This window comes from Cupressus sempervirens, chromosome 3 (genome assembly GCF_028749045.1).
Source record: "Cupressus sempervirens isolate cs-2001-9-10 chromosome 3, ASM2874904v1, whole genome shotgun sequence".
Classification (NCBI taxonomy): domain Eukaryota; kingdom Viridiplantae; phylum Streptophyta; class Pinopsida; order Cupressales; family Cupressaceae; genus Cupressus; species Cupressus sempervirens.
Window position 1 is genome coordinate 78,762,135 of NC_143120.1, and position 12,095 is coordinate 78,774,229.

At 32.5% G+C, this 12,095-nt stretch overlaps 1 pseudogene; it reads right to left on the reverse strand.

Moving 5' to 3' along the window:
* Nucleotides 1-1,681: 1,681 nt before the first annotated feature.
* LOC149564862 (putative GPI-anchored protein At3g06035 pseudogene) overlaps nt 1,682-12,095 on the reverse strand; it is a 32,808-nt pseudogene continuing 22,394 nt past the window's right edge.

The window sequence follows — 12,095 nt, forward strand, 5'->3', positions numbered from 1 at the left end:
GTATCTAATAGTTTAAGTAGTAAGGAGATTGATAGACATCTTTTTTCACTAATTGTAATACTGCATATTTAAGTGAATACATGACTGTGTTGAGTTTCTATACTTTCATCTGAGTTGATCTTTTCTTCATTCTTACATGAGGGCCCAAGTGGAAGATGGAGTTTACTTTAGTAATTAGGAGTTAGACTTAGTTTTCTAAGTTAAGTTTAGAACTATTGTTCCTGTTGCCACTGGAAATAGAACCAGTCACTATTCCTGTAGTAGTAGGTGCATAGATATATGGTTAAGTAATTAGAATTTCCTTCCAAGCATTTGATAGTTGTCTTTCCTTTTGATAAACTATATTTTCTTAATGGTTATTGCATTCAAAGTAGTAGTGACTTTTAGCGAAGACTAGAGCATATAATTTGCAAACATCATCTCAAGTTCACGCTCCTAGATTGATATTTAATGAAGATCAGCATAGTATTTTGGTAGTAAAGGATGTCCAATCCTGCAACTAAAAAGGTGTTATATTGGCTTGACAATTGTAATCAGAATAACTTGTGGGTAAGCTTGCTTGATGTGTTAAATTTCCCTAAATAGTCAATATGATGGTTTTGTAGTGGCCTAATATGGAAAAAATTGAAATGTTTGGTATTAGAAGAAATCAACAAACATGATCATGAGACACACGCAAAAGTACAAAATTCTAGTCATTCTTTATAAATATTTTTCTTTCAATATTACATTTATATCGATATCCACAACATTGCTAACTCAAAATGCACTTGATTTTCATTAGAGTTGCAATTCAAATACTTTGTAGCTATATAACTCTTCCTCTCTACACTCTTGTTACATAGGTATGCATTAAGATAGAAAGAAACACATTTGATTTATCAATAGCTCGAGACATTACAATTTTACTCACCTCCCTTGGAAATGACCCTTGCACCTGGAATTCTAGGAATATTGAGGCAAAGTTATAGGTTTCCAAGGCTAACAATGACTTCAAGAGGTATTGTCCCCTCTAGATTATTGTGAGCTAAGTCAAGGAGCTCCAACTTTTGACATCTCTCCAAGCTAATAGGTATCTCCCTTAATATCTTGTTGTTGTTAAGATAAATGCCCATAAAATATATTTCACTTGGTTTTTAAGCTTAATTTTTTTTATACAACAAAAAATAAGTTTGTAAGACTCAATATTTAAAAATCAATTATTAGATACCCAACTTTCTAAATTATATTTTGGTGGTTTCTTTGTCTTCTAATTTACCTTCAAAACCAATAAATATTGTTCATGTCTTGTAATGTAGATTTCATTATTTTTTTAGGCGAAAACTAAGGTATACAAAAAATAGAAATTTCAGATTGAATTTAAAAATTATTATGCTCAAGGACACAATTCAATTATTAAGTAGAATGAAAATAAAAGTCAACTTCTAGAATGTTAAAATTAGATAGAATGATTTGATAGAATTTTTTTTGGAAACTAAACATGAGTAAGTTTAATGTGAATGATGTCATCCCAAAAAAAATTGGGACAAGTGGAATAGAGCACAATGCCCAAAGAAACTAAAATGTGGGCTTTGGGCTTAGTAGATTTGGGCATTGATATTGTTCTTAGTACATGGAATGTGATATTTAGACCATATCACACTAAATGGATTTTAAATAATTAAAATCAACCAATTGGTTTTTAGGCTACTAGATGTAAAGCCCCCATGATTGGTAGTAAGGACAACAACTTATTAACATCATGTAAAATGCCTCTGCTATAAGTTTGGAAATTACCACCAGTTGTATTGGTAGCAAGAACTAGCACAAACCAACTATCTTCAGAAGCAACCCAAGTTGACACAAATTTTCTGTCGTTCACATATTGAAGATATTGTGAATGTGTATAATTATAAAATGTTATCTTTGGATCTAAAATAGGAACACAATCCAGAATAAGTATTCCATCATTTATTTTAGATATATTCAAGTGGAATTTTTCCAAAAATTGTGGATAGTTTGAAAATTAAGGTTCTGTGCCAAGCACATTATCTTCTCCTATAGAATTACTGCATACTTGGCCTTTGAACTGATCTACTAACTTCTATACCAAACAAGTGGTATTTTCATTGTTGGTCAGAACAAGAAGATTCATGTCTTTCCTAAACTTGTTAATGTTAACCAATAATTTCTCTAACAAATTTGCAATGAAAAATGAGATTATTGTTAAAAATCTTGTAAAATAGAACCATCATTGGCATATGATTTTCTCTCTTAATTCTAGTCAAATATTTTTCTCAAGAAAAAATAGGAATTAACCAAATAAAATCAACAACAACCACATGGCTTTATAGAATTGTTAGACCTCCTTGGTTAGAAAAGATGGATTTCATTGGCTAACAATATTAGTCAACATAGAGGATAGTGTAAGGAGCCATTAAGATGGACTTAATTTAGAGGAGTTATATCAACCATAAGATAGGCTTAAATTATTGCAGTTATAGGTTTCATCTTAGGTGCATTAGAAAAAACCATAAATACACTACTAAGATTCAAAAGATAAGTCTAGTCAACATATATTGTTTATTGTTATATTCAAAAATATTGGCCATCTAACTGCATATTAATTATTTGTGTTAAGTTTTTTGTCACTTCTAGGTAGTTATAAGTGTTAGTTGGTTGGAGTTTGGGTTTCTCTTGGTAGCCACCAAGTCTTTTGATGTATCATGTATCATCAAGGAAGGTAGCATGGTGTAGTGGGATGAACTGTACTCCTTAAGCAGCCATCCTTGTTCTTCTCTAACATAATTTCATGATAGAATAAAGACATATTTGATGTGTACTATCATATTTATTATTATGCCATGCATTTAATCTATTGGATATGGCACTAAACAATAAGGATTTGAAGTAATCACCATTAAGCTATTGAACATGATCATCAGATAGTCATCATAATGCATGATGTTGTATTTCTTTGTACCTAACAAGAATAAGTAATTTGTGAAGGTCTCATTTTATACATCTAGTAGAGTTCAATTTTTTGGTCCCAAAAATGATTGAGTACAATATGTCCTATCTATTTATCTAAAGCAACTCAATTTATTGTAACTTGTTTTAGATCTAGATTGTAACAATAACAATGAAACAAAATTTGGTTCTTCACCCAATTTTGAATTTTCTTGTAGTTTAGAAATTTAAGAATGCGCTCATCTCTTTAAGAAAATCATATTACCTTTGAATTCAATTTGTGTTCATTCTAAAATAAACTACAAGGAATAGAAATATAATGGAGATTCTCAAGGACTATATAAAGATAACCCTACCTTCAAAAAGTTATGAAAGGGTTTGTTAGTAGAAACCCTCAGAAATAGAAGATCATGTTAAAGTTTAAGGATTCAAACCATTGAATACACATGTTTAGCAATAAATCCAAGCATGAGGTACTCGATATTGAAACATGCAACATATATCACTGAGCTAGGAAGGATGGATTTCTTTGATTCGACCATTTTTGTTGAACTAAATATAGATGGTATGGCCCAGGCTAATATTCTAGACATCCCAATTGACCTATGCCACATATAACATATTGGAGGCCCTTTCCATGAACAATTGGTTATGCATTTTTGTTTTCTCCTTGTATATCACTAAATTTAAGAAGGTTTTTCTTTAATGATCAAACCTTTTAAGTGGCATAGTAGACGAAATCAATATGACATAGAAATAGTGGATGCTTGCTATTGGTAACAATTACCCTGCATCTTCCCAAGGATTACCAATGGAAAAAGTGAAAGTTGAACACTTGATTTGAATTGCATGTTGAGGCAAAGTTTATAGAAAGCTAGTGACATGAGGGATATTGTAATTCCACTCCTTGGAGGCAGATTGAATGCCATGACTATTTTTTTTTAGTGTTTCATTCAAAGTTGGCCTTCCCTTCTGTGCCTCCATGCTTGGAGCATTTTGGGACTTTGTGAATATCAAGTGTGGGTTATTTTAAAAATCAAAAATCTAGAAGCTAACCTAGGTGTCATGCTAGGGGCCATGATAGATAGTGCTTTATGAATATGTGCATTGGGGAGTAAAGTGTCATGTTTTTCATTAGTGAAAAGAATGCCACTAGAAATCTCCATTTATGGACCATATAACTAATGGTGCAGAAGAGTTTTGAGATATTTAATGATACAAAATAACCAACTTGATAGTAATAAGTCAAGACATCCATAGCATTATATTTTTATCTCATAAGAACATTTAAACTATTTAAGCACACATCATTCTAAAAATATCACATCCCTTTTTAAAACCATGAAATGTGAATGTATCAGTTGTTTAATTTCTAAATAGTATTTTAGAAGGACTAAAAATACTTTTTCTTACATATTATTTTGATAGTGGAACAATGCTACAAGTTATAACAATTAGAATGGCATTACATATTCAAGATAGAAATCTTGTTGTGCAAGCAGCTCTAGTGGTGAAGCCCAATGATAGGTTATTTTGGTCTAGTCAACCAAAGTTGACTCTTTATCTCATTCATTTTACCTTATTTCAAGTTAGACAAGCTTCTTTTTCCTTCTTAAGATTCATTTGTTTTATCTTTGACTTCTTGACAAATTGTAGTCATTGAATAGTCATTTTACACAATGCATCTCAGTTAGCTTTCTTCTTTTGGGCATGGGGAAGAAATAAAAATCATTATCTAAATATCCTCATATATCTACTCTAAGTTGATTTTAAAGCTTGGATTTGTATAATTTTTTCTATTTCATCAACAAACTTACATTTTTTTTATATGATTGATGCAATATGAATATGGTCTAAAATCCTACTTCCATGATTTGACAGTGGACATTGTAATCAGAATAACTTGTGGGTAAGTTTACTTGATGTGTTAAATTTCCCCAGATAGTTAATATGATGGTTTGGTAGTGCCATAATATGGAAAAATTTTAAATGTTTGGCATTAGAAGAAATGACCAAACATGATCGTGAAACACACACACAACATTAAAAAATTCTAGTCACTCTTTATAAAGATTTTCCTTTCAATGTTACATTTATAACCATATCCACAACATTGCTAACTCTAAATGCATTTGTTTTTCATTAGGGTTGTAGTTCAAATACTTTGTAGCTTTGTAACTCTCCCTCTCTATACTTTTGTTACATAGGTATGCATTATGATGGAAAGAAACACATTTGATTTATCAATGGCTTGAGACATCAAAATTTTACTCATCTCGTGTGTCAATGACCCTTGTAGGGAATTCCATGAAATATTGAGGTAGAGTTGTAGGTTTCCAAGGCTGATATTGACTTGAGGAGGTATCATCCCCTCTAAATTATTGTGAGCTAAGTCAAGGATCTCCAACTTCTGGTATCCTTCTAAACTTATAGGTGTCTCTTGTGATAACTTGTTGTTGCTAAGATAAATGAGTCATAGTTGTGGACTGCCAAGTTAAAAGGAGATCAACATGAGATTTGAGTGAGTTGTTTCTAGATGAGAAAGTAGTTATTCCTCTACACGAAGAGTGGGACTACCGAAAAATGGTCTAGCTCCACTACCTATCTGAGCTTTAGTCCCATCAAAGAATACAATCAAAATGTACTCTATACTAAACATTGGTTTCTCCACCTATCTTGCATGCATGTGAAATGTAGAAACATGAAATCAAGGGAAATTATTGGGATCTTGTAAGCCTATATATGTTATAATATCTCAAAGAAAAAAGCATATATTACCCAAAGCCCAACTGGAGACCTTGGGAAGGAGTGTGAAAGGATATGATAAAATACTAAATTTTGTAATGAAATGTAAAATGAAACCCCCCCTTTATCACAAGACAAATCTTCCCAAATTCTATGTACAACTACTAAACTTCATTAAATTACCTATATAGATTTGGTAAAACCTAAAGTAAAATGAACTGACACAACCATCATACCAAATCCTACAACAAAATTTATAGAATGTCTCTATTTTGCTTTGTTAAAATAGGCTCTAGAGAAGCAAATCCCTATTGTAGAGTTGTCTTTGATGAACCTAATTTTTTTTAAATCATTGACCTAAATTTTGAGTAAGTATAATTTCAAATGTTGCATGTAGACTCCATAACAATCTAAACTTTGCAGAAATGCCAGAAGTATGAGAACATATCTCCAATCAATTCAAAGGCCATCCTCTTAAGAGATTTTTAATACTAGGAGTCTCATTAGAAGTGAAGTTCCTTTTCTACGAGGTACATAGAAATTAAGTTTATCACTTAAACAAATCACTAATAAAATGTATATTTACATGATCTAGGTACTTTATGGCTTCTTTTGATTAGGTTAAGTAATAATAGATTAAGATACAAATTCTCATGATATTAAATGTTTTAGTCAATAACTCATTTGACTATTTGTGTTCTCTTGTTGCTGCTTAAGATGTGCTAAGAAGCTCCATTCATATAAAAATTAATGATAAAAATTAAAATACCAATTCTATTCACATAATTGTAATGAGGAATGATTAATTTGTTTCTATCCTAGGAATTTTTCACTTATTTGAATCTAAACATAGAGCATGTGGTAGTTTGTAGAGAATAGGAAGAGACATATACCAACTTCTCTGGCAAGAAAATAATGAACAACTTCCAGAAGGATTAACAATCCCCAAATCATTCATTGATCTCATTACTAATATGAAGGTGAATCTATATGATGTAAATACATTCACTTTGAAGATGAAAGAAATGGTATGTTTTAAATTATTCTTTGTTATTTTTGGAGGCTTTCACATGTGCTTTATTTGCCAAGTTTTTGTTCTCTCATACCTCAATTTGTTTCTATCCTGGGACCTTTGTTTTATTTTTTTAAACACATAACCAATCATCACTCATTTTAAACCATCAATCAAAGGGTTTTCCAGATCCCACCCCCTTTAGAATAATAGGGGCCTAGCTAAAACCTATGATTTGCTAGGGTTCTAGCCATAACTCTATAGGGGGTCTAGCCTTGGTTTCCATAGAATTATAGGGGTGAACCCTTCCTATTTCCCCCTATAGTTCATACTGGTGGATAGTCATTTCGGTGTAGTGGTGCGTGCATGCAGAGGATAGATCTATGATAATGTGTGGGAGGGGGGGTACCATTCTATAGGCAAGTGTTGTGTTTGCCTATAAAATGGTAGGGTAGAGGCCCCAACTATTCTAAATAAAGGTGGACAAATTTATTTCCATCCATCTACATGCATTACCATGCATCATCTACTATATATATATATATATATATATATATATATATATATATATATATATATATATATATATAAGTCAAAATTTTGACCAATCTTTGTTGGCATTTTGACCAATACTGTTCAAAATTTCAACCAATTATTTGGTTATGATTATGGCATCCTTGTCCTTACTACATCCATTTCAACCAAAGATTGATCAAAATTTTGACCCATCTTGGTTGGCATTTTGACCAAGGTAGGTCTAAATTTTGACCAATTCTTTGGTTGTGAGTATGGCATCCTTGTCATTTTGGTGACTATTTCAGCCAAAGATTGGTCAAAAATTGACCACTCTTGGCTAGCATTTTGCCCAATTCTTTGGTCATGAGTATGGCATCCTTGTCATTGTGGTATCCATGTTAACCAACAATTGGTTGAAATTTTGACCAATCTTGGCTAGCATTTTGACAAAGATTAGTCAAAATTTCAACCAATTCTAGGTTTCATCTAATTTTTTATAATAAAATTTGTGATGTACCACTTGGTTGCAACTTTGACCAACATGGGTAAAAAATTTGACCAATTTTCATCAAAAAATGGGTCAAAATTTACTAGTGGCTTTGTGTCTAGACAGATTTTATTATATTGATAAGATGAAATGTATGTGAAGGCATTTTGAATATTGCAAAAAGGGATGTACTAATGTAGGAGCCTCCTCAACTTTCTTTTGATCTTGCATGTTGGGGGTATTTGGCTTTGGAGTTGTGGACTCGGTCACCAAAGGAGTGGTGCTCGATCATTATCAAAAGTAGTATTAGCCAAGGTATTGGGTCATTGAAGGGGCTTAATCACTGAAGAGCTCAACAGGTACTATTGCTTGGCACTCATTATTGTTCTTGACATGTATTTTCTCAACATGTGTTAGCTTCTCAGTATGTGTTGGTTACTTGACAATGCTTGAGAGCTTGCTGATACTCGGTAGTGTGTTGGTGCCAACTAGAGTTCTTGGTGCATTTGGCATGTGCTCATGATGTGGATCAATTTGAGATTTTGTGTGGACCTATGAGTGGCCTTAGTTATCTCTCTTATGTACATTTAATCTATGTTGTAATCTTAGGGCTTGACCTAAGTATTTTCTTACAGGTGTCACAATTTAACTATGCGTTAATGCAAGGGTTAAAATTTTGTATTTAATGTTTATTGTGAGCCAACTTGTGGCTTAAATATATATTTAATACAAGGGGTTTTATTCAATTTGTAATTGCTAGGCCAACTTGTGGCTTAGTTGGGTATAAGTAAGGAGTCTTGTGGAGTCTTTAGATATGATCATCCGATATAGAGAAGGAGATGAAGTGGAGGAGTGAACTTTGAAAAGCTACTAGCTGTGGCTTGGAAAACAAGTAGATTGCTTGGTGGGCTTGCAAGCACAAGTTGAGATCTTCCTTGGAGGTTTCTACCAGAATGCAGATTTGGACTAGCTAGGATTAGTGTTGTAAGTTGGATATTGTGGGATCTTGTAGAACTATTATTGTGTTTGCTGTTGTATTTGGCCCTAACCCTAAAGGCCTTATAGTTGAGCATATTGCATGTAAACAATTATTTCATAAATAAAGTTGTGATTTGGTATCAAATCTTGCATTGTTGTTATCTTGTGTTTTTTTTTTCTATGTAGTTATTTCTAGGGGCTCAGACATCTCTTTTGGGGATTGTCCTACCTTGCACTACATCATGTACCAAGGATGATAAAGAATGATGTAATTTCAGAAGTGGGTGAAACATGAATATTGTTAGGTATTTGAGGTTAGAAAAGTCAAATTCTTTGCAATTGTCTGAAGAACTCCCTTATGTGGATGTGTAATAAGAAGAGATTTTTGAAGATGTTAATGACATATTTGATACTACTTGGGAAGAAAATATATTTTTTAATTTAAAGTGGGAAAAGGCATAGTAATCTAGCAAGGATATTTCACTATCAAATTGATAGTCACATTTACTATTTTGGAGGGGAAAGTATATCTACTCATAATGTCGCATCATCTTAGCCTTCAAATACATTGTTACAATGTTCAAATGTAGGAAATGATGATGATAATAATAACAGATTAAATGAAAAAGAGACACAAAGAATACATCATGGCTTAATGCAATAGATGTCAAAAACTAAATGACAAGTTAATTTCTTAGTTATCTCTCATTCCAAGCATAGAAGAGATGCAACATCCCACATGGTGGAGTTCTATGTGACCCTCTGCCTCCTTGTATAAATTTTTTAGATGCCCTCTATCCTCCTCCATTTCCTCTCCCAACTCTCCTATATCTATTTTGCAAAGCAAGGGAGGGTGTAGAGAGACACCAAGCCAATAAAGATGCAATTCATAGCCCCCATACAGCCTGTTAGTGTGTTAAGAGAGGAAGTCAAGTGACTCCTATAAAGATGACATCTTAGGGATGCCTTGAAAATTTTATGGAATAGATAAGAAAAGGGTGCCCTATTAAAAATTCAAACTAAATATCTAATCTTTGACTGAATAGAGGGAGCATGGAGATTAGTCAAAGAACAATGTTATAAATTGATGAACATGCATGATGATGGTATTAACTTCTATTGTCAAATTTTTCATATTGATAAATTTGGTAATGGAGCATTCATGTTGGATGCAATGGTTAAATTGATCAATTTATTTTAAAGCCAGATATTTTCTTTCCCAAAAGTGTCACGTTTCCCTGTGAAAGTGTGATTTAAAACCAAGTTTAGGTAGCTTCCATAGGAATAACTCAATTGAGAGGTCAAAATGGAGGAAGAAATTTGATGTTTTATCCCACATTCTTTAAGTGATCATGCATTTATGTTTATAAATACCACAACACACCATCCATTAGTTTCTTAAGAGACACACCTCTTTTGAGGTAGAAAATTTGCATAAAGGAGCCCATCCAACTAGTTGGCAATAAAGTCAACTAAATTTTGACCCAAGGAGCAACCAATGAACAAGTTGACACATGGCATCCTTCAAAGGAAAATTTTTTAGTTTAGGATGTAGAATATGGAGAGTTGAAATATTGCAAGGAATTGGGAGTTTGAAGGCCTTCAAGTGCAAACATATGATGTTACAATTGGTGTGAGATCAGGAAGGCAAATATTAAGACTTAAGATGCTATGAATATCATGAGATTGAGAGACCAAAGATGAATTATTATGATCTCATGCTCACCATATGATTGAGCACCTTATAAGATGAATTTAAGATGTTATGCCCATCGTATGACTGGGAGATGTAAAAGTGAAGACATACGAAGCTACACCATGGTCATATGGTTGAGAGAGGTGAAAGGTGAGATTTGTGAACCTATGAAAACGTGCATGGTTGGGAAAGGAAAAGATTGAAGTTGTGAAGATACAAGCGTAAGATTACAAGTCTAGAAAGATGGAGTCAACTATGAGATTGTAGGTAAAGAATTTCAATCTTCTAAAATTAAAAATAGGGTTATCTGGGGCCCACCCAAGTGAGATGGAAAATGAGAATGTCTTCAAACTAAGTTCTCATTCAAATTTGAACAATTGTTTCAAATTTGAAATATTGTATAGTTAGACCAAATAATTTTTAAAAAATTTCAACTTTTTAAAGCAAATTCATGGCCAGGGGCCATATTTTTCAGATACACACCAAAGGGGCATTTTTTACCAAAATGTGGAGTGAAATATAACTGTTGGAAATGGGAGAAGATGAACTTTTCAAATTTGTAGTCAAAATATATGCAGGTCTTCAATGGCAAAAGCTATAAGAAATTTTGTGAAAATGGGGCCATTCTCAGCAGAATGAGTATTTTTCATCATTAAGTTTCAAATTTAGTTAGATTGTAGACATAGGAGTTTGTTGGCTCTATATTTGGGGGGAAATATTTTGAAGAGTATTATTTTGCCTCTAAATTCATTGGGTGGCTATTTTGACATGTGTTTTAACAAGAAATTTGGCATCTTTTATAGTTGGTTTATATTTCAAACATTCTTCAACAACAAGAGGACAAGATCCAAAATTTAGTTAGAGGAAGCTAGTAGAGAGATTTTCTTCATCAACAAGTGGACAAACGGAAGCATCATAGAGAATCTGGGATTGCTTCCATTCTTTATAGTCTCTTCTCTTCTCTTTTTCTACGGTGGTTGATGGTTGGTTGTTTTCCAAACTATTCAGTAGAGCTATAGCTATTATCCCACCATTCATGCCCAACATTTCTCTTTGTATTTGAACAAAATTAATGGATTTTTATAGATAGTTCTAATCTATTCAAATATTTCATGAGTTAATTTCATGCATCCTCGTGTATTTCTTTCAAGGAAATAAATAAAATGCACTAATTCAAGTTTATTTTAGTCTAATTCTTATCTCCTATATTTGTTGTCCATAATGTTTTGTGGTTTCTAAACAAAGAACTTAAACCTAGTTGTAACTCCTTAAAGTTTTATGTCTTAATATATTTTGTTGTTGGAACAAAGAGTCAAGTAAATGCTTGATATATTTAATAAGGTTTTAGATTTCACAGAAGGATAGGTTGAGTATGAGGTTCATTCTTGACCAGATGTCTGATTAAAAAAGTGATAGGATAGATCTGGAGTCTTGATATATGGGATGTATCAATGATATCCAAGGATGTGTGTTAGTGATTTATGGAATTTCCCAATAAATAAGGCATGATCAGCTAGATGATCTATATGTTTGTTGTTCATATCTTGGTTTTGCTGATAATCAACATATTAATCAAAGTCTTTTCCCTTTTATGTTGAAGAGCTGAAGGGATTTACGATCACTTAACTTATCAAGTTCATAGGTCATGTCATTATCTATTTCATGTCTATGTTGTTTTCATAATCATAGAAGAATTGGAGTTTCAATCTAGT